Source organism: Hemibagrus wyckioides, unplaced genomic scaffold (genome assembly GCF_019097595.1).
Source record: "Hemibagrus wyckioides isolate EC202008001 unplaced genomic scaffold, SWU_Hwy_1.0 Contig4, whole genome shotgun sequence".
NCBI lineage: Eukaryota > Metazoa > Chordata > Actinopteri > Siluriformes > Bagridae > Hemibagrus > Hemibagrus wyckioides.
The window spans coordinates 651,125-673,182 of record NW_026690802.1 but is presented as its reverse complement, the minus strand read 5'-3'; the positions used below and the strand labels follow the sequence as shown (position 1 = coordinate 673,182).

Sequence of the window (22,058 nt, the reverse complement as noted above, 5' to 3'; positions counted from 1 at the left end):
CTGACTGGCTAATATCAGTGCTGGATCAAGTGCTATTTTATAAACTGCTAAATAATGAAGAGTGAAGTCTTCAGGTCACTAGTGTTACATTAAAACTCAGTATCTTAAATTATTTAAATATGTATTGTTATTTAACTTTAGATTACCTTCTTATTATTACATCAGGGGAATAACAGCATGAACCTTAGCAGAAATTATTCTTTTTAATTAAAGATTAACATTTATTTTTAAATGTTTTCTTTTCTGGTTATTCAACCAATAAGTATTACCAACATATGTAAGAGGATCATTTTTGATAGTCAAAGCAAATTAACATCAAAGTCTCAGACATAAGAAAGAAAAGTGTATTTGAATGAAACAGGTAAACATCTCCCCCTGCTGAGAAAAACATGCAGCTTGACTTTTTGTACAGTGTGTTTGAGTTTTGTGTCACTGTGGTCTCCATGGTGCAGTAGTACAGTGCAGAGTCTGATACTGCAGCAGGAAAGATCTCCAGATCTACTTTCCTGTCCGTTTTAAGAACTTTGGTGGATATTCGTGGGTCGTGTGCAGATCTAGTGACACTATCTGTGTGTTTAGAAGTCAGGAGAAGAAACTCTGGTTCTGATTGAGGTTTTTGTCGATACCAGTGGAGATAGAAAGCTGAGTCATCATATGTGCAGGTCAGTGTGATGTTGCTGCCTTCACTTGAAGATATGATGGTTTGTTCTGGTGTAATGCTGCTGTCAACAGCACCTGCTATAAAACATTACAACAACATAAACATTTCCACTTTCATTGCTTGAGGGTGTTAATTTCTTTAAACAGAATCATATTTATGTATCAGTTCGTCTCCAGCATTCATCTAAAGTTTGTGTATAATATAAATGACTTACCAATGTTTTTAACAACTATGAAAATAAAGAAGAGTAACATGACTGTTGTGTCTCTCTTGCAGTAGGTATAAATGGCAGGATCTCTGTGAAACTTTCTAAACTGTATCTTACCACATCTAGCTCCACCCACTTTTACTTACTCATAGTCATGTTAGTTCTGGTATCACATTGAGCAAAACAAACAATGAATTTTAATAATATATTTTATTGCATGTTGTTTAAATGTATTAAGGCTGATTTTTTTTTACTAAATATAGTGTAAATATAGCATAAAAACCTAGTTCCTAATTGCATATTGTGTCTGTAGTATAATAACTGCATTAAACCATATTCATTTAAATTATTCTGTAGTGTTACATGCTACACAGTGTAATTAATGCTATAGTTATCTGTCTGTGTCTAAAGATGTACTGCAGTATCCACCCTGAGAATGACCCTCCCTAACACCACCCAAATAAAAATGTTTCACTATGCTGGAGTAAACACATATTTGGCAAAAGGTCCTATTTGTCTCAGAAGTAATGAACACCATCTAAATGTGACAAAAGTCTTACAGTGTTCACAAATTGCAATAAATATTCACAAACTGCAGTGAACACTGATAAACAGACGAGCATCATCATGCTCCTTGATCTCTATCACTACTGAAACTTTGCTTACCTGCTGTACTTTCTTTTTTTCTTTTTTTTTTTTTTACAGTGAATCATTTTTGGCATATGTTTGTGCTGGTATTTCTTATTATGTGCACGTTGTAGTCGCATGCAATACGATAATACGCTGCAGACTTTAGACCAAGTAAAAGCATGTCTCTTTTGTTCGAATTGATGAAGGTCCTGCTGTGTTGTTTAGCTGTGACATGAAGTCACATAACGTCACCAGATTACATCTGCAACCTGATAGCAGGCGGTTGGCTAAGTTCTGAATCATCTACTTTTCGCTAAAATTTGCACGAGTTTGTACACCCACTAGTGAGCTACGGCAGCTAATTAGTCAAGTAGATAAGTAGTGCCTTGACATAGCTTCAGCATCCCTGCTTTGATTCTGAGCCACAGATAACTCGCTATGTGTAGTTTTGCGTTCTCCCCATGGCCACAAGACATGCCAATAGCTGATTTATCTAGATTGCCCCTGGGTGTGAATGTGTGTTTTAGCATGGTGTCCTGTAAGAGGCTTCAATCCAAGGACCCACCCTACTCCCAGCATTCCTGAGAGATGTTCAAGGTTGGCAGCTGGCACTCTCATTTTCCATTAGTTTTGTCCCACACAGTCTATTCCAAGTAAAACTGCAGCTCATCTAGGATTTGAACCCAGGACCTCTGGCACCCAAAGTGAGAATCATACCCATAGACCAAATTGCCTTGCCATGTGCTTATAGATGATGTACAGCCTTCCTGTTCGTATGGACTGGGGTCAGAGCAAAAGGAACTTGGTTACACAAATCAAGTTAACAATAAAGCAAGGGGTCCTTTCAGGAACCCTTGAGAACCCAGCAGCCAAGTGTGAACAAAGTAAGCAGCTCTCGGCATTGAGCCTTCATGAATTTTGTTTTACATGACGAGCAAAAGCCAAGTCTTGCAGAACGACAAGTTAATGCGAAAGGAAGGGCTCATCAGCTTTATGCAAGTCCAAATTAAATAAAAGAATTAATATCCATTTAAAAAGACTACTGCACATGTGTACTTCACTTTAGCTTCACGTTTCAGATATTTAGCGGATCGCTCTTTAACTTTTTTCCATTGTTTCTGTGCTTAAAACTAAAATTTCATATTATAAAATACTAATGCAGTCTTTATTAAAGTGTATGAAACAAATATATTTGTGTGTCTATAATTACTTAGTTTTCCATAGTTATCTAGCAAAGGTTATACCTGCAGTTACAGCCTACACTACAGTTTTAATTCAGTATATGTGACATTGTTTTACGATGGCACAGAGGAGTTATTTACTGTTAGCCCTTTAAATATGAACATGGGGTGAGGTGTAGAAAAAAAAGAAATAAATCAGGTTCATTTACTCAGTTTCACTAACGTAAAGCTATTGTTCGTAAAATATGCAAAATTGGAGTTGATTTTTAGCTCTAAGGAAAAGCAGAGAAACATGGTTGTCTATAACATACCAAGCATAGGTTTATGAATTTTGTGAATGAATTGATGCCATTCAGAGCAGCCTTACATTAATCTTCTCTTTGTAAAAGGTGACATTTTAATAGGTACAGTAGATCTATATGGTAGTTGAGTCAAATAATTTCACAGAGTGGATTTGTTTAAATATCAGGATAATTACCTTTCTTATTGTTTATTCAGTTCAAAATATTTATTTAAATAGTTGACACTTCTCAGTTCTTGCTGATTTATTTAGAATTATGAATAGAAAGTGGGCAAAGCTATAAAATATGTAGAGTCTGTCTATGGGATCATAGATCACAGGGTATGATAAATCACAGAGGTAAAATGTTTGAAGATGCACTGCCACATTTCAGTTAAAAGGAAGCCATTTGATTGCTTGTTTATCTTTTATTGATTAACTCTTCCTATAACTCTTTTGACAAACTTTGCAACCTGAATTTGAACATTTTATTTTCTTGGTCTTTGACATAACACTTTTAATCCTTTCTCAACAGCCCTGCATTATGTGAAGGGAGTGCATCCCCAAACCAGGGTATATAACCAGGGTATCTTTAGAAAGCTGATACTTGTAAGCTTACTGTTCAAGACTGAGAATTACTCAAGTGCTTATTAACAGCTATAATCAAGATCCAAAGACATCCAAAGAAGCACCATCTACAGCCAAAATGTGTGAAAGTTTTTGTACAGTGCAGCTGGATTTCCTGTCACTGTGGGCTGCAGAGCACAGTAGTATAGAGCAGAGTCTGATACAGCAGCAGAGGAGATGATCAGATCCACTTGTTTAGTTTTATCATCAACTTCAGCAGACAGACGTGGTGGCATAGGGTCAGTTTTATCTCCACTTAGAGTGATGAAAAAAAGGAACTCAGGTGTAGATTTTGGATGTTGTTTGTACCATTGTAGGCTTCTAAGTGCACCACTGTTTTTGTAGCTGCAGGACAGAGTAACATCATCACCTTCATCTACAACTTCATGAGGGAATAGAGACTCTATTGGATCTGCCATGGAGTCACCTGTCATAGAGAAGAGATCATAATATTTTTTTAGTTTTGAGTTATATAACTCATATTATACTTTTTCTTAACATCATGAAGGCTAAATAATCATTAATGTAACACTTCCTTTCTGAGATGGTCAATGATAACTTACCTAATGAAAGCCACAGACACATGAATATAACAGTGAACATGATGAATGGTGTTAGCAAAATGACAATATTCTGAGGTCTTTCAGTACTTTATTATATTAACATTTCAGAGGTTCATGAAGCTCCACCCCTCAGCATCATATGACAGTGTCACCAGTTTTACTGACAGATTCTTGACTTACTGCATCCTGACATTACATTCAGTCTCACATGTGGAACAAGACATTTATCATTCATCTAATAATTAAGGTTTTACATATTATACCAGGGGTCTCTAACTCCTTATTGGACCATATTACTGTTAGTCCAATGTCAAGTGGGTTAGACAATCAATCAATTAATTAATTGTTTGTTTATTTAAGTGACCAATAACACAACAACACTTTGTTGGTTCAATTGGTTCATTTATTGTCTTTTATCTGAAAGCATTCAATGTTAAAATAATTTCATTAGGTAAAAAAAAAAATCCACATCATAGGTACAAAATCTACAATGTTGAGTTTCTTGAACATTTCCTGATAGAGACATGGTTACAGAGTGACAGCAGCACATGTTTATTAGTGGCTGGGTTTATTGTTTTATTCTGCCTCCTTGTGGAACAACCGAAACTGGCGCTGTTTTCTGAATATTTTCATTCACTTACTTTCAATAGATGATTTTAATGTAGAACAAAGTTAATTTCTAAATTTATTATTAGTAGGACAGATTAGCCAGGATAAATGGATAAATGATAAGGTACTTAAGTTTCCTAAAGTTTATACAACTTTTGTTGTGTATTTATATGGATCACAGGAGCCTTTGTTAGCTATAAACAGCATTTCTTGTCTTTTTTTCTCATTTTATTTTGTGTACTATATCACTGCTTAGATCTTTTCTTTCTCATTCTTCATGAAGCTCCACCATGCAGTATCACATGACAGTTCAGTTAAGGGAGCTAGATTTATATTTTATTCAACTACATACATGAAGCAGGAAATGTTCTTTAAAGGAAATAATTATCATTATTATTAATTATCAATAATCATTAAAAATATTAATGAATAATTATGCAAAGATTGAATCATTATTTAAAAATTAAAACTAGCTTGTCATTTAATGAATTAAAAGAAATTTGCACTTGTTATCAGTCAATATGGAATTGTACCATGAGGGTAGCACTGCAGAAATTTTAATTCTGGGTGGTGATTTTAACTGTACTACAGATATTTTAGATCGGAACCACACAGAACCTCACATGGCTTCCCGTAAGCATCTGTGGGAGATGGTGGAGGCCCACGAGTTGAGCAACATATGGAGAACTTTTCATAAGAACAAGAGACAGTCCACGTGGGCCCATGCCATAGATAACACACTCTCCCTGGCGAGATTAGATCGTTTTTATGGTTTTAAGCATCAGCTGACGTTTTTTACAAAGTGTTTTATTGTTCCAGTAGGTATCTCTGACCACAGTATGGTACAGTGTACTATTACTAAAGAGAAGGTTAAACCTAGGAGTGCCTACTGGCATTTTAACACTGCTCTTTTAGAAGATGCTAATTTTAGGGAGTCTTTTATTTTTTTATGGAATTGTTTTAAACATGAGAAGGCAGCTTTTAGTTCACTTCAGCTGTGGTGGGATGTGACAAAAGCACAAGTCAAAGAATTCTGTCAACAGTACACTCTCAATGTCACAAGAGACATTGTTAGATCTCTGAAAGCTCTGGAGATAGAAATAGTGGACCTCCAGCGTTTGGAGGCCACTGGAAATCGAGGGCATATTGAAGCCCTCAAACGTAAAAAATCCAAAATGAACGACCTGTTAGACATTACAGCACAGGGGGCGCTGGTCCGCTCACGCTTTAAAAGCGCTGCTGAGATGGATGCTCCTTCAAAGTTCTTTTTCAGTTTAGAGCAGAAGAATGGACAGAAAAGATTTATACATGCTGTGCAAACAGAATCAGGGGATCTCGTATCTGAGCCCACTGAAATTCGCCAGCAGACAGTAAGCTTCTACTCGAAGCTGTACAGCAGTGAGTGGTCAGGGGCACAAGCGGTGGAGGACAGCTTCCTCATGGACCTGCCAAAGCTCTCTGAGCAAGCGGCGAGAGAGCTAGACAGGGAGCTGACGCTGGAGGAGGTTCATGAGACTCTCCAGGGGATGGAGAATGGACGGGCGTCAGGTATAGACGGTCTCCCTGTCGAGTTCTACAAGGCATTCTGGGCCGTCATAGGGCAGGACGTGCTAGATGTCCTACGGGACAGCGTACGGAGAGGTGAACTCCTGTTGAGCTGCAGGAGGGCCGTCCTGACCCTGCTACCGAAGAAGGGAGACCTGACCCACCTGAAAAACTGGCGCCCGGTCTCACTACTGTGCACTGACTGCAAGCTGCTCTCAAAAGCATTAGCCTTGAGACTGACTAAGGTAATGGAGCAGCTCATTCACCAGGACCAGACGTACTGTGTGCCTGATAGGTCCATATTCGATAATGTGTATCTAATTCGTGACATTTTGGACGTCTCTAGGCTATTGGGCTTAAAAACTGGTCTGATTTCTCTAGATCAGGAAAAGGCTTTTGACCGGGTTGAACATGAATATTTGTGGAAGGTTCTGGAAGCCTTCGGGTTCAACCCAGGTTTTATAGCCATGATCAAGGTGTTGTACAGTAACATTGAGAGTGTACTGAAGGTTAACGGTGGTTTATGTGCTCCTTTTAGAGTGTACAGAGGGATCAGGTAGGGCTGTTCCCTCTCTGGAATGTTGTACTCTCTAGCTATTGAACCTCTTTTAAATAAGTTAAGAAGTAATCTCTCTGGTTTTAATATGCCACATGCTAATGCCTCAATATGTTTATCAGCTTATGCAGATGATCTGGTAGTGATGATAAACACACAAAATGATGTCAATGTTTTAACTGATATTTTAAATGACTTTCAAATTTTATCCTCCGCCAAGGTTAACTGGTCTAAAAGTGAAGCCATTTTAGTTGGGGAGTGGGAAGGTGGGCAACCGTCACTACCAGGAGGCTTAGCATGGAAAAGAGGTGGTTTTAAATACTTGGGTGTCTACCTGGGGAACAATGAGTTTTTAAGTAAAAACTGGGAAGGTTCTGTAGAGCACGTGAAGGGCAGACTGAGCAGGTGGAAGCGGCTGGTTCCAAAGATGTCCTACAGGGGGAGAACGCTGGTCATCAACAACCTCGCCGCGTCGTCCCTCTGGCACAAGCTGGTATGCGTGGATCCGCCGCCGAACCTGCTGGCAAACATCCAGGCCCTGCTGGTGGACTTCTTCTGGGACGGTCTACACTGGATTCCACAGAGTGTGCTTCATCTGCCGAAGGAGGAAGGAGGACAGGGGCTGGTCCAGCTGTCCAGCAGAGCCGCAGCCTTCCGCCTCCAGTTCATCCAGAGACTCCTCACTGGACCCGGAGACTTAGTATGGAGAGCAGCAGCCAGTGGACTACTACGCACAGTTCAAGGACTGGGGCTGGACAGAGCGTTGTTTTTAATGGACACAAAAATGCTGGACATTTCTGGAGTACCAGCCTTTTACCGTGGATTTTTTGGAACTGTTTTAAGAAACAAAACAAGGGCTGTAGAACGCTACACTGGCTGCTGGAGGAACCTCTGGTGTACGGCAGGAGACTGGACATCTCCAGTGTGACCGTCCCTGCACTGTCCAGAACTCTCATCTCCTCAGGGATTATAACGCTCCGGGAGCTTGTGAACATCGCGGGGTCGGACTTGTCGAGGGCAGAGGACCTGGCAGCGCGTATGGGACTGCGGTCCCTGCGTGTTGTCAATCAGCTCCTACACCGCTGGAAATCTGCATTGACATCAGAGGAGCGTGTTCAGCTAATGGACTATTCACACACAGAGACTGGTCCTACAGAAGACGAACCCTTTCCCCGGCCCCCTCCTGGAGTGCCGGGGTGAAGGGGAGATGGACTTTGGGTCAGTGTCGGGGAAGCTGCTCTACAGAGCGTGTGTAAAGGTTTTAAACAAGAAAAAGCTGAGTGGGAGGGTGGACACCCCATGGAGAAGTGTACATGGTTTTACTGATGATTTTAAACCAGAGTGGAGGGCACTGTATAAACCACTGTTAACTAAAAAAGCTGCCGACCTCCAATGGAGGATTTTACACTGTATTATCTCTGTGAACTCTTTTATTTCTGTTTTAAATCCTGATATTGCACATGATTGTCCTTTTTGTTCACAGAGAAACAGTTTTTCATGCTTTTATTCACTGCTCCAGATTACTTCCACTGTTTGTGTTTTTACTGAGAATTTTAAGGTCTTTTAATGTTGTTTTTACTTTTCAGTGTTTTATTTTTGGTTTTAAGTATGTCAGAAAACACTGGTTCAGGTGCCAACTGATTAATTTTATATTTGGTCAGGCCAAAATGGCAATATACCTGAGCCGGAAAAAACAAATTGAACAAAGCACTGACTGTGACGCCATAAAAATTCTGAAAAGGCTAATGAAATCTAGAATTTCAATTGATTTTAATTTTTATAAAAGTATGAATGACTTGGATATGTTTAAATGTGTGTGGTGTTGTGATAATGTGTTGTGTTCTGTTGCAGAAAGGAAACTTAACTTTGCAGCAGAACTAAACTAATCACTCATATTTAAAATAATTTATTGACATTTATTTTAATACGTATTTATTTATTTACTTATTTATTTATTAAGTCACTGTGACTTTTATATGTGACTTGTGTAAATAAAGATGCATAAAAAGTCAAAGTCTCTCTCTCTAATAAATAAAATAAGAATCTTTTAATGGATGGACATTCAGGAATTGTTATAATATGTAATGAAGTCCTTTCTTTAGTAGTTGGTGTTTGTGACTGGACTGTGTGACCCTGGTTTTGGTGGTGTGTAAACTAAACCCATCACTGGGTCACACGGTTCTCACAGTGTCTTTTGCATAGTGCTACTTTCCATTTATAATTTTACAGATTGTTCTATTGCCTCATTGTTCTGTGAAATTCTATCTAAGACAGTTTTACTGGATTAAATGTACTTAGCAGTGGTATTTATTGGTTTTGCGTGTAGAAATCTGTTTTGTTTATTTACCTTCCTCTGTGTGTCATTTGTGCAGCAGAAGGTGGCTTATTGTTAGAACCATTAAAAGAATAAGGTTTATTTGAGAATACAGAAGAAATAGTCACACAAAAGTATGTCTTCATAACCCCCATATATTTCTCTTTAAATACTGCTGAATTTTTCATTTTCATGTTTGAAAGCAGCTATAAAACTCAACTCCACTGAATTGGCCATTAAGAAAGTCCTGTCCTACATCTTGTCCTAACAGGGAAGTAAAGACACAAAATTACCTTAAATTTACTTAAATACTTGATTATTAATCACAAGATAATATTTGAAACCAAAATACATTTAAGAAATAATTCTTAGTTGTTGTTTTTTTATCTTTCCCACACTGAACACTGTGTAAAACAGTAGAAAAAAGCAGTTATTTATAAAGGATTTTTTCTCTGTAATACTGTAATACATTATGTGTATGCCTCTTCAAGGCAGTGGTGGTGAACTTGCTGATGTTCACTGCAACAAACTCAAAAGATTCAGTGCTGCCTTCCATGATATAGTGTTGGTATATTGTATATTGTAAAATTCTGCTGTGATGATTGAACCAAGCTTTTACTTTTTATTTCCAGGTTATCAAGGAATATGGAATAGTATCATCAGTGTATAAAGATGTATACCTGACTATCTGAGTAAAGTGTCTGGAAGAGGCTCGGAGGCAACATCCCAAAGTTGTATATATTTTCTGGTAAGGATCCTCAATGGTGGATAGATAGACCCTAATCATCTTTCTAGTGGTTTTCATTATCTTCCATAGAGTCTTCTGCTCTGACACGGAGTGCAGTTTAATATTAAACAGCTGAATAGTTTCACATGATGCTATCAATATTTCCCTGAATGTAATGATGAGGATGGGAGAGAGGGGTCTGCTCTCCTATCTCTACATGAAATTGAGACACTTCTGGGATTTTCTGGCTCAGATAAGATTCTATGTGATGCACCATAAAAACTGTCATCACTGTGATGCCAACAGTCATGTATTTTTTAACCTGTGGATTGTTGTTTTTACATGGCTTTAAGCCTCTTCTTCTTCTTTCTGCATGTAGACTCATCAGAGCATCTAAAGAAATTCCCAAGAAGATTGAATACCAAAATAAGGAAAAGCTACTTTTAAAAGTTATATTAATAATCCCTCTCTAAACCAAATATTATACCATTAATGAATGCAAAATATTTAACTAATTTTTACTTTTCAGGCACTGATGAGCTGCCAGACAAAGACATCAGATAGTATTGCTGCCTCACAGTTCCATGGTCCCCAGTTCGAGATTGAGCTCAGGTTTCCCTCATTTCCAGTGTTGCCAAGAAAAGCTATAGATCTCTGAACAGGATCAAGTGGTTAATGAAGCTTAAAAAAACAATTAGCTATCTCCTAATAATCCAACATTTGTCAAACTATAACATATTTATGAACCTTTTATAAATTGCAAGAGAGACAGAATTCGCCAAAAAATAGCATGTAAATAGCAGCTCAACATCATCAGCAGAACTGCTTTCAATATAACAAAACTGTGTGAAAGTTTTTGTACAGTGCAGCTGGATTTCCTGTCACTGTGGGCTGCAGAGCACAGTAGTATAGAGCAGAGTCTGATACAGCAGCAGAGGAGATGATCAGATCCACTTGTTTAGTTTTATCGTCAACTTTAGCAGACATTCTTGGGTCAGTGTTGGAAATTGGATTTCCTTTTTGGTCAACAATAAGAACGAACTCTGGTTTAGATTTTGGATATTGCTTGTACCAGTGCAGGTAGTTTCCTGTAGTATAGCTTGATTTGTATTTGCAGGACAGAACAACATCATCACCTTCATCTACAGCTTTATGAGGGAAATCTGGTTCTATTGAATCTGCCATGGAGTCACCTGTCATAGAGAAGAGAACATAATGTTTTTAATCTTTAAATAATCAACAGGAAATACTTAAGTCAGACCCACACTCTACATTTTCACACTGCATCACCATACAGACTAATATTTAATATAATATAGTTGATATTTCTGCAATAACAAAAAAGTCAATGTTAACTCACCTAGTGAAAGCCACAGATACATGAATATAACAGTGAACATGATGACTGGTCTTAGCTCAGTGAAAATAGTGGAGATCTTTCTGTAATCTAATATGTTAACATCATAAAGCTTCAAAATTGCTCCACCCCACAGCATCACATGACAGTGTCACCAATGTTGTTGTCAGATTGTTGATTCTTACTGAAACATCCTGGCTTTACATTCAGCCTCATATGGGGAACCTGTCCAGAGCACATTTAAGTAAACACATACTGAAAGCAGGAAAATAATGTATTTATGTTATTTTACATGTTAGTGATATCTCTAAATTAGAGAAAGTTTGTATAAACACCAGCAGGCAGATTAATGTTAGAAACACTAAGTGGAAGAGAATATGATTTATTTAAGAATGAGGAAGAAATTAGTATTTTCACTTGGTAATTAAGGTTGAATTAATCCCTTATTTCTCAGCTCTAACAGTTAAATCTGAAAAATAAAACTTTCCTGTACTCACAATAGCATCAGAAGAAGAGAAAGAAGAATAAAGGCACATTCACATATAAGTTTCTAGTTTTTAATGTTTCTGACACAGCAGGTGCCAAAGAAATGACATTAGATGATTATTTATTCTTATGACAGTTTAGTGTTAAGTGGACAGTTGTGTTGTTTAATCAGAATGGTATCTCTGAAATTATCTTAGGCACTAAGAGTAACCAGGGCAGGGGTTAGGATATTATATCAGCAGTATGTATGATAGAAGAACAAGTACACTCTATGTCTCAGAGAATGTGAGCAGGTTGTGTGGTGCTCTGGTTCTTGACCAACATTAAGATAAGTGACTGCGCCATCTTGTGTTCACTGAAGAGAAAAACCTTGACACCAAAAAAATTGTTTTTTAACTTACCAAATTTATATATGTGCAGAAATATAATTGAAAAAAATAATTGTTTCTCTTTCTCTCTCTCTCTCTCTCTCTCTCTCTCTCTCTCTCTCTTTCACACACACACACACACACACACACACACAGCCATTTGCTCACCCAATCTACTTAGACTAGCTTTATTTAGATATTACTTCAAACTTGTTGCAAAATATACACTAATAATATTAAAAATTAGATGATTGTTCAGTAAGTGGCAATATACCACTATAAATATATAGTGGTATATTGTATATAAAGTGAGTACACCCCTCACATTTTTGTAAATATATGGCAACCTGTAGCTCTGGTGAACTCCATGCCCAAGAGGGTTAAGGCAATGCTGGAAAATAATGGTGGCCACACAAAATATTGACACTTTGGGCCCAATTTGGACATTTCCACTTAGGGGTGTATTCACTTTTGTTGCTAATGGTTTAGACATTAATGGCTGTGTGTTGAGTTATTTTGAGGGGACAGCAAATTTACACTGTTATACAGGCTGTACACTCACTACTTTACATTGGAGCAGAGTGTCGTTTCTTCAATGTTGTCACATGAAAAGATTTAATAAAATATTTACAAAACTGTGAGGGGTGTACTTACTTTTGTGAGATACTGTATGTCCATACAGCCCTAAAACATCAGGCATGTGTGGCTTGGGGTGCAGTCAGAATTCTAATTCATCCCAAAGTGTTGAGTGGGTTTGAGTTCAGGGCTGTGTGCAGGTAACTCATTTTATTCCACACCAAACTTGTAATAAACATCTTCATTGAGCCGGAACATGTTTTTGTAAGAATATAAAGACATCCTACAATTGTGCAGCAGTTTGGAGAATGCCCACATACTGGTGTGATGGTTAGGTGTCCACAAATATAGCCATATTGTACATATTCAGGACTTTGTTAGAATTAGTATTGTTGTAATAATGTTGTAATAATTGGCTGTGCATGTCAATAAAGAAACATATGTAAAAAAATGTTAATATAAATACTGAACCCTTCTCAATATCTCAGTACCTCAGGTTATGGACTCTCCTTTCATACATATGCATACTTGTACCCTTTTTTAAAGGGCTACTGCAATATAAGCAGAACATTCATAAAGCTGCAACAAAATGTTCCCAATTTTATATTTGCTTGAAATCTAATTTGTGCAAAGCCAATATTAAGTTATAACTTGTACTCAATTCACAGACAGATTAAAGTGCACAGTGGAATTGCACATTTTATTAGGTAGAATGTGTGTGTGTGTGTGTTCAGTGATTGTTTGCAGTCCGAATGGCCCAGGGGAAGAAGCTGTTTGTAAGTCTGGTGGTGTGAGACTTTGTTGACCTGAAGTGCCTCCCAGATGGCAACAGGTCAAACAAGTGATGAGCAGGATGTGAGGAGTCTCCTGTGATGGCCTTGATTTTGCTGAGGCAGCGGGAACCTGGACATGTCATCCAGGGAGGGCAGAGGGCAGCTGATGATTTTTTGAGCTGTTTTTCACCCTCTGCACAGTTTGTCTGTCCTCATCTGTGCAGTCTGTGTACCACACACCCAGACAGTATGTCAGTGTGCTCTCCACAGAGGTCTATAAATACTAAGCCCTTGGGTAGCGTGGCCGAGTGGTCTAAGGCGCTGGATTTAGGCTCCAGCCTCTTCGGAGGCGAGGGTTCAAAACGCACTGCTGCCAGCTGAGCCTTTTCAAGGCAGTGGTTGTGGGCTTTGGCACCACAAAGGCTTTACAGGGGTTGGGGCTCCTGTACCTTCTGCAAATGTGCTTAAGAGTTGCCGTTAGCTGGCTGCCTGGCTGCAAAAAAAAAACGAGCTCACATGGTACCGGAGCCCCCAGACCCAGGTGCTGAAATAGCTCCCAGGTTTCGGCAACTGGTGTCAACGCCGGCTGCTCCGTTTCACACCTTGCTTTTTCAAACAGCAAGTCCAAACAACCACAGAACGGTACGCAAAACACGGTTTCCGTGTGTGAGCCGCATCAGTCGTGCCCTTACCATGGTTACGAGCTACCAACAAAACAACAATTCAACCAAGAATAAAAAATCGACATAAGAAGTGGTGGCCAAGAGGTTTGGGCAATGGAGTGCAAGTGCCAGGTGCACTGAGGTGTAAGGTCATGTGGGTGACCTAGGATGCCAAGAGGTTAAGGAAACAGACTGCTAATGCACGTGGGATGGGCTCCAGTTGCTTTGGGAACAGGCGTGTTTAAACGCGTTGAGTTATGGTGCTCCGCTACGGAATTGTTGCGGTCTCTGTGGACATTTGGTCGTGGGTGCCACACCTGCACCTGACGAGGTGGCCGAGAGGTTAAGGCGATGGACTGCTAATCCATTGTGCTCTGCACGCATGGGTTCGAATCCCATCCTCGTCGCTTGTGTGCCCTTTAACCTCCTGTTTACCACAACTCTTGCATGCGGAATGCTTCGGAGTGCTAGAGGGGATCGAGAAAAGCTAGCCCTGGGTCTAGGTGTTTCGCAACCGTGGGCTGTATTTCCATGTTGGTTGGACACAGATGCTGTAAGGCTGACGGGTCGCCACTGGAGATCCATGCAGATCAATGCAGCGCACAGTCCCGAAAACAGCGGCCCGGATCGTGCACCTTTATATATCTCATCAAAACCAGATGAAATATCTAATTGGTCTAGATTAACTGAGTGTGTTAAAGATATTAGAGATTGGATGACCGATAATTTCCTATTATTAAATTCTGACAAAACGGAGATATTACTTATTGGCCCAAAAACTAGTACACAGAAGCTCTCACAATTCAGCTTGCACCTAGAAGGATGCACTGTTACTACTAGCTCAACAGTGAAAGACCTGGGTGTAATATTAGACAGCAACTTATCCTTTGAAAACCATATTTACAATATCACAAAAACAGCCTTCTTCCATCTTAGAAATATTGCCAAGCTTAGGAACATTTTATCTGTATCTGATGCAGAAAAGCTAGTTCATGCATTCATGACCTCCAGACTGGACTACTGTAATGCATTACTAGGTGGTTGTCCTGCATCTTCAATAAACAAGCTACAGTTAGTCCAGAATGCAGCCGCCAGAGTTCTTAACAGATCAAGAAAATATGATCATATAACCCCAATAATATCATCCCTGCACTGGCTACCTGTTAAGTTTAGAATTGACTATAAACTAGCTCTACTCACATACAAGGCTCTAAATGGTTTAGCTCCCACCTATCTATCCAGTCTTCTAACACATTACAATCCACCACGCTCTTTAAGATCACAAAATTCTGGACTTCTAGTAGTTCGCAGAATATCAAAGTCCACAAAAGGAGGTAGAGCGTTTCGTATTTAGCTCCAAAACTCTGGAATAGTCTTCCTGACTGTGTTCGGGGCTCAGACACAGTCTCCCAGTTTAAATGTAGACTAAAGACTTATCTCTTTAGCCAGGCATACATCTAACACTTCCCATAACCTTGCACTCCAGTACATTCAGCTAGTACTGCTAATATTATGAACAGCAGCTACGCTAATGCTGTTCCATTGTTTCCTTTCTTCTACCCATCCCGAGGCATACAGAGACTGTGCCGGCTCCAGTGGCATCCGGAGATGGACCAGCTCCAGCCGGGTTCTGCTTGTGAGAATTGGGATATTCAAGCAGCGCCATGGACAACAACCTCCTTATTGATTCACATAACACTATACACATGCTGTATCTACATCACACAATTGTCACCCAAATGAGGATGGGTTCCCTTTTGAGTCTGGTTCCTCTCAAGGTTCCTTCCTCATACCATCTAAGGGAGTTTTTCCTTGCCACAGTCGCCTCAGTCACCTCAGGCTTGCTCACTTGGGATAACATCTAGGACTGTTTGTCTGTTTGTCTGTTCATATGTTTGTTGTTTTCTTATGTGGTTTCTCATGTAAAGCTGCTTTGAGACAATGCTCTTTGTTAAAAGCGCTATACAAATAAAATTGAATTGAATTGAATTGATTGCAACAGACTGGGATGCAAGTTCATATCAGCAAACCTTGTCAACAAGAGCCTAAGCCTTTCAAACCTTTCCTGGTAATGGAATCATGCGTGATACAACCATTGCGACCGCCTGCCAGAGTGCCTCTCTTTCCCGACCTGGCAGGCCTCCCTTGACCACAGCCCCACAACCCTCCAAGTGCATGGGTAGCGTCGCCAAAAAAAAACATGGTTATTAATTAATGTAATTAATTAACTGATTAAATATGATTGTTATAGTTAAATCTATTGATAAACTGATGAAAATGAATTACCTGTAACTAGAGTGAGAATCAGTGGTATGTATCTCACTATGTACAGTAAGTTGTATAGTTGATCCATTTCTGAACACAGCTCTGTGAGGATTCTGTATAATAGTGCTGTATGTGCTGAACTTTACACGTCTCTAGAAGGACACACCCAGGAAGTGATGCTGTTTTAGTGTTATTTTGTACAGATCACTTCACACAGTGTCAGTGACAGAAATCTAGAGTCATTATGGCTGGTGTTGTATTTGAAGATTCATCATCTATACAATACTATAACCCTTTATCTGTTTGTGTGGTTTTTAAATTATTTGTACATTTATAAATAATTATGATAATTTGCTGGGGAAAATCATAGGAAACTGATCCAGATTTAAACAAAATCTCTCATAAGTAAATTTGCTGTGTCTATAACCAAAAGGTAATTAAATTCAGTTCAATTCAATTCAGTTCACTTCACTTTTATTTGTACATCACTTTTAACAATGGACATTGTCTCAAAGCAGCTTTACAGAAATACAGAAATTCAGAATAGAAATTACAAAGTTGAAAATTAACTTTACCCCTAATGAGCAACTCTGAGGCAACAGCGGCAAGAAAAAACTCTGTGAGACGATATGAGGAAGACTCAAATGTGAACCCATCCTCATCTGGGTGATACCAGAGAGTGTGATTATGAATAAATTACCTTCTAATTGTATATTATCAAACATTAAAAGCAGCAGAGGAGATGATCAGATCCACTTGTTTAGTTTTATCATCAACTTTAGCAGACAGACGTGGTGGCATAGGGATTTACCTCCACATGGAGTGATGAAAAAAAGGAACTCAGGTTTAGATTTTGGATGTTGTTTGTACCGTTGTAGGCTGTTTACTGAACCAGTGTCTTTGTTGCTGCAGGACAGAGTAACATCATCACCTTCATCTACAACTTGACACATGAATATAACAGTGAACATGATGAATGGTGTTAGTAAAATGACAATATTCTGAGGTCTTTCTGTACTCTATTATATTAATATTTCAGAGGTTCATGTCTCCACAAAGTGTGACATTCTCCATCCCGCTCCCTGTATTCCAGAGATTTAGGTTGGAGCTTTAATTTTCAGAGGTAATTACAATGGGATTTGAACCTTCTTGGAGGTGTGGAGAAACAAGCTTCCAAGCGAAAACCAAGCCAGCAGTGCAAGTTTCCATTAGTTTTGTCCCAACCACTCTATTCCATGTAGATCAAGGGCTCGTCCGGGATTTGAACCCGGGACCTCTCGCACCCAAAGCGAGAATCATACCCCTAGACCAACGAGCCGCGTTGTCCCTGTTCCGCTTGATGTGCGCCAATGGAGGGTCACTGTACTCTGTAACTGTATGACCTTCCTGTTCATATGGACTGGGGTCCGAGTAAAAGGAACTCGGTTACACAAAGTCAAGTTAACAATAAAGCGAGGGCTCCTGTGGGATTCAAACCTTTTTGGAATCCAGACGCTAAGTGTGAACCAAGTAAGCAGCTCTTGCCATTGGGTCAAATATATCATTAATCTCGGTTGACATGAAGATCAAAATCAATTCTTGTAGAACAAGCTTGCTTTAGTGTCAGGTGGAGGTTTCAGTATAGGTCAAGTTTACAGGATTGTAGCTTCTTTGCTGGAAACTGTACTGTTGCTCCAGTATAGCTTGGTGAATATTATGAGGCTTCAAGTAGTTTCTGTGATATTTGTGATAAGTTTACAAATGATTCCAGTTGGTAATAAAATTGAATTAGCTGGTTGCTAAAGAAACTCAGGTGGCTGGTGGGGTATGGTTTGGTAAGAGTTCTTATTCTTAGTTATACATACTTTCAGGTATCCTGTAATTCTCAAAAATATATTAAAGACCCTGCAAAGACACACATGATGAACACATTAAATCTCATTCTCAGTAAAACAAACAAACAAACAAATAAATAAAAATAAATCAAATCAGCTGCTTGTCAAAAGAGTTTACAATATCCACATTTTTATTCCTAGAACAGAATCAAATTCCAGCATGTGATCTTTACACTGTCATTAAGTAAATAAACCATCAAACCTGCCACTATTGTTTATGAGAACTGCACTTAATACTGCAGAGGGAGTGAACATGTGGCTTCTTCAAACACACACCTAACTTTTCTATCTGTATTTGGATTCACTTAGAATGTTTTGTCTATTCACTTCAAATAAAGTATTCATATATGGTTATATACATATATTTCTATTGGATCAATAATCAGAATGCTGATGTTATGCATAGCTTCCAGTCTTTTCTTCTTATTGTGATTCTTTAACACTTTCATGTTTGAGGTCTCTGTAGGTTTTTGGACAGTGAAGTTGACTTTCCTGTCACTGTGGGCTGTAAGGCGCAGTAGTACAGTGCAGAGTCTGATACTGAAGCAGGCGAGATCTCCAAATCCACACGCTTCAGACTCTTATGAACTTTAGCAGACAAATGAGGATGAGGAGTATCACCTGTCTGATTCCCTCCCGATTCCGTCAACAGAACGAGGAATTCTGGTGCTGCATTGGAATATTGTCCATACCACTGTAGATTGTTCATAGAAACAGTGTATTTATAATCACAGGAGAGTGTAACTGCTTGCTCCTCTTTACCATAGACAGCAGAAGATGTTGGAGTAATGCTGTCCTGTGTGCTCTCACCTGAAGAGGACATTTATTTCAGAATATTATCATTTTATATTATACAGTATACATACAGTACATGCTTACAATCTAAAACACTCACACATGGAAACATTTCTTTACTAGTTATAAAACATTTAAACATGATATATGGGGATATATAAAATATAAGCTTACCTATGAACATGGTAAAAACAGAAACATACATAAAACCATCATGTTTTAATTTCCTCTGTTCTTCTGAAAGTTTCCTTTTTATGTTATTGTAAATGTCAAGTTTCCTTCTACTCTGTCTTCAGTGAAGCATCTAAGCATTTCTTGTGTACAAAGCCTCAACTGTAGCTTCCCTCTGTTTTAACCAATCAGAGTGCAGGATTTGCCGCATTATGTAAAATACACACACATGTTCTAAAAGAATTTAATGAGCAAAAGATTCATATATTTAGTTCCTGTATTTCCTATTTCTATGAACTTAAACCTTTTCTAATCTACAAAATATATTGTTGCAATTACAAACAATTCTTATTGTGAAATTAAATTCTTCAGCAGATTTATAGTACACCCTTAAAGACTAAACAAAACACCAGAGGTACTGTAGTGATTGATAGGATTTTAAAAAATTCCCCATAAAATTATAATAATATAAAACCCCTAACAAGGTGGTGTTTGAGAGCATGTGCACAAATACATAAGCATCTTGTATTAAGCTCAAGATTCTGCAGTAATTCAAGTGTTTCAGTCGGACTGCACTCCACACACCATGTATCTGTGCTGAAGCTTTGTTCAGGTTTAATGTTCATGGCTACTTTAACACTCCACATGGTTCTGTTGTGTCCAGGTCCAATCAGGTTCAGTTCTAGAGTATTTTCATGTCATGTACTGCCATCTGCAGGAGCTGAATTTAAATAGACATATACATTATTTACATCAAGAACCATCAATATATTTAAAACAAAAGTATTGCTCACCACGCTGGGAATAGTTCACAGTTTCAATTCACAGATTCATTTGGAATCATTACAGCATTTCAGCATATCAGAACACAAGAATAACCCGTCTTTTTCTTTTTTATCTGTATTTCTGACATTAACCTAGACAAAAACAAGTCCTCAGATTCAGCATCCTTAAAGAGACAAATTTGCTGGTGTGCTTGTGATTATTGTCCTTTAATATGACCCAGTTTCAGCACAACATAAGCTCATGGACAGTCTTACATTTGTCTCAAGAATATTCTAATATAAAGTGGAGATCATCAATGTCCAAATGATTAAAAGTTTTCTAGAGCCTGTGGCTGCAAAACAACCGAATCCTCACCCCTCCACCAACATGACACTTGGTATGAGGTGTTTGTTGTGATAAACTCTGTTTGACCTTCACCAAACATGAAACTATAAATAATGATTAACCATCAGTCCAAAAAAATATTGTTCCCAAATTTGTTAAGATGCTGCCATGTTTTTTTGGAGAGAAAGGGTTTCTTCCTCTCACCTCCTCCATGAAAGCCATATGTGGAGGCAGGACTGAGGTGGAGCACAGGTTTGTGAATGGAAGGTGGTGCAGGGAAGAGTAAGTGCTGTTTCCACAGGTCAGGGTCGTAACACTTAACCTGTGACCTGGGAAATGCAACTGTGAATGGATTTTTGCTGATCCATTTAAAATTTGACAGACATTGTACATCCATTTAACTGAAAATACAAATGTTAATACACAATTTCCATTTTCATTTCATTTTCACTCAATCTTGATGAATTTCATTATGATCAATAAAAGGAAAGCAAATTTGACTAACACTTTCCTTATTCATCCATTTTAACTTCTTGTAACTATACAATGGAATTATGGTCTGGAGTGCTCACATTTTGTTCTGGATCTTAGTTCACATTTGGTAAAGTAACATACATTTATACACACAGGTATAATAAACACATGAAAGAATAAATAAATGTATGAATGGAAAATAAATTACAGGATATATAATTATAGGATATTGTTTGTACCAATAAAGCAGAATGTTATCTCTGCTTCACTTATATGAACATTTCAGAGTAACAGTGTACTGAATAAACAAAAAGTAACCATGTGCCTTTATCATGAATTAAAGTTTAAACCTAATGTCATGTATTGGAGTTGAGTTGAAAATCAACATTTTATATATATTGTCACACAACAGTCTGGGCCGGAACACCAGAGGGAGCCCTCGCCCGAATATTAACTATCTCTGGCCACTTCCGGTACTGAGGCATATTTAAGCAGCGCGCCACCTCAGCCTCATTGCGAAGCATTGTTTCCGTTTGTGTCACTTGCCAAGCCTTTATTCTGTTATTGTCTAGTTACCTCGTGTATGACCTTGCCAGTTTATCTCTTGACTTCGAGTTTCGGATTTGTGTTTTGGATTAGTTTTCTGAGTGTTAGCTTTCTGGTATTTGGCCCTATGCTTACGTTATCTTGACCACGATTTCTGCCTACCGTCCTTTACTAAATCTGCACATGGACTCTAACACTCCTCCGCCTGACGAGGCGTTACATATATACACATATCCTGATGTATAGAAATGATCTGACCGAGGCTGTAATAGATGCAAATGAAATATTTTATTAGAGTTAGGATAGGAGGATGATGAGAGGAGGGTTAATATTGGTTGAAATGATATTAGATGAAAGACAAACACAGATAATTCATTAACACTAAACCTGGAAATGTAACGAGAAAGCAATTATTTCTAGTGAGAATGATAAAATGCTACACAGGCTACAACTGACTGTGCAATTCTGGTCCTAAAGTCCTGGGATCGTTGTGCAGACCTGTCAAGGGGAAAAAGAAGAGAGATATTTTAAAATGTGACAATTGAAATGTTACAAAATCAATTTATACTCATCTGTGGAGCGCTTGAGCAATGTAGGGACAAAATATGAACTGTAACAAAGTATGGAATGGGAACTTGTGCAATAAACTGTGTGTTTGTGTGTGTGTGTTGTGTTGGTGGGTACTGGGAAGGTGTAGAAG

The 22,058-nt window shown here is 38.5% G+C and overlaps 2 non-coding genes across 2 annotated transcripts; one reads left to right on the top strand and one right to left on the bottom strand.

Annotated features, from left to right (window-relative positions):
• Positions 1-14,448: 14,448 nt before the first annotated feature.
• trnas-gcu (transfer RNA serine (anticodon GCU)) lies at positions 14,449-14,530 on the top strand. Its single transcript has one exon. It is a non-coding gene; the product is annotated as a tRNA-Ser (tRNA).
• A 3,104-nt stretch (positions 14,531-17,634) lies between these two features.
• On the bottom strand, positions 17,635-17,706 carry trnap-ugg (transfer RNA proline (anticodon UGG)). Its single transcript has one exon. It is a non-coding gene; the product is annotated as a tRNA-Pro (tRNA).
• Between the last annotated feature and the right edge of the window lie 4,352 nt (positions 17,707-22,058).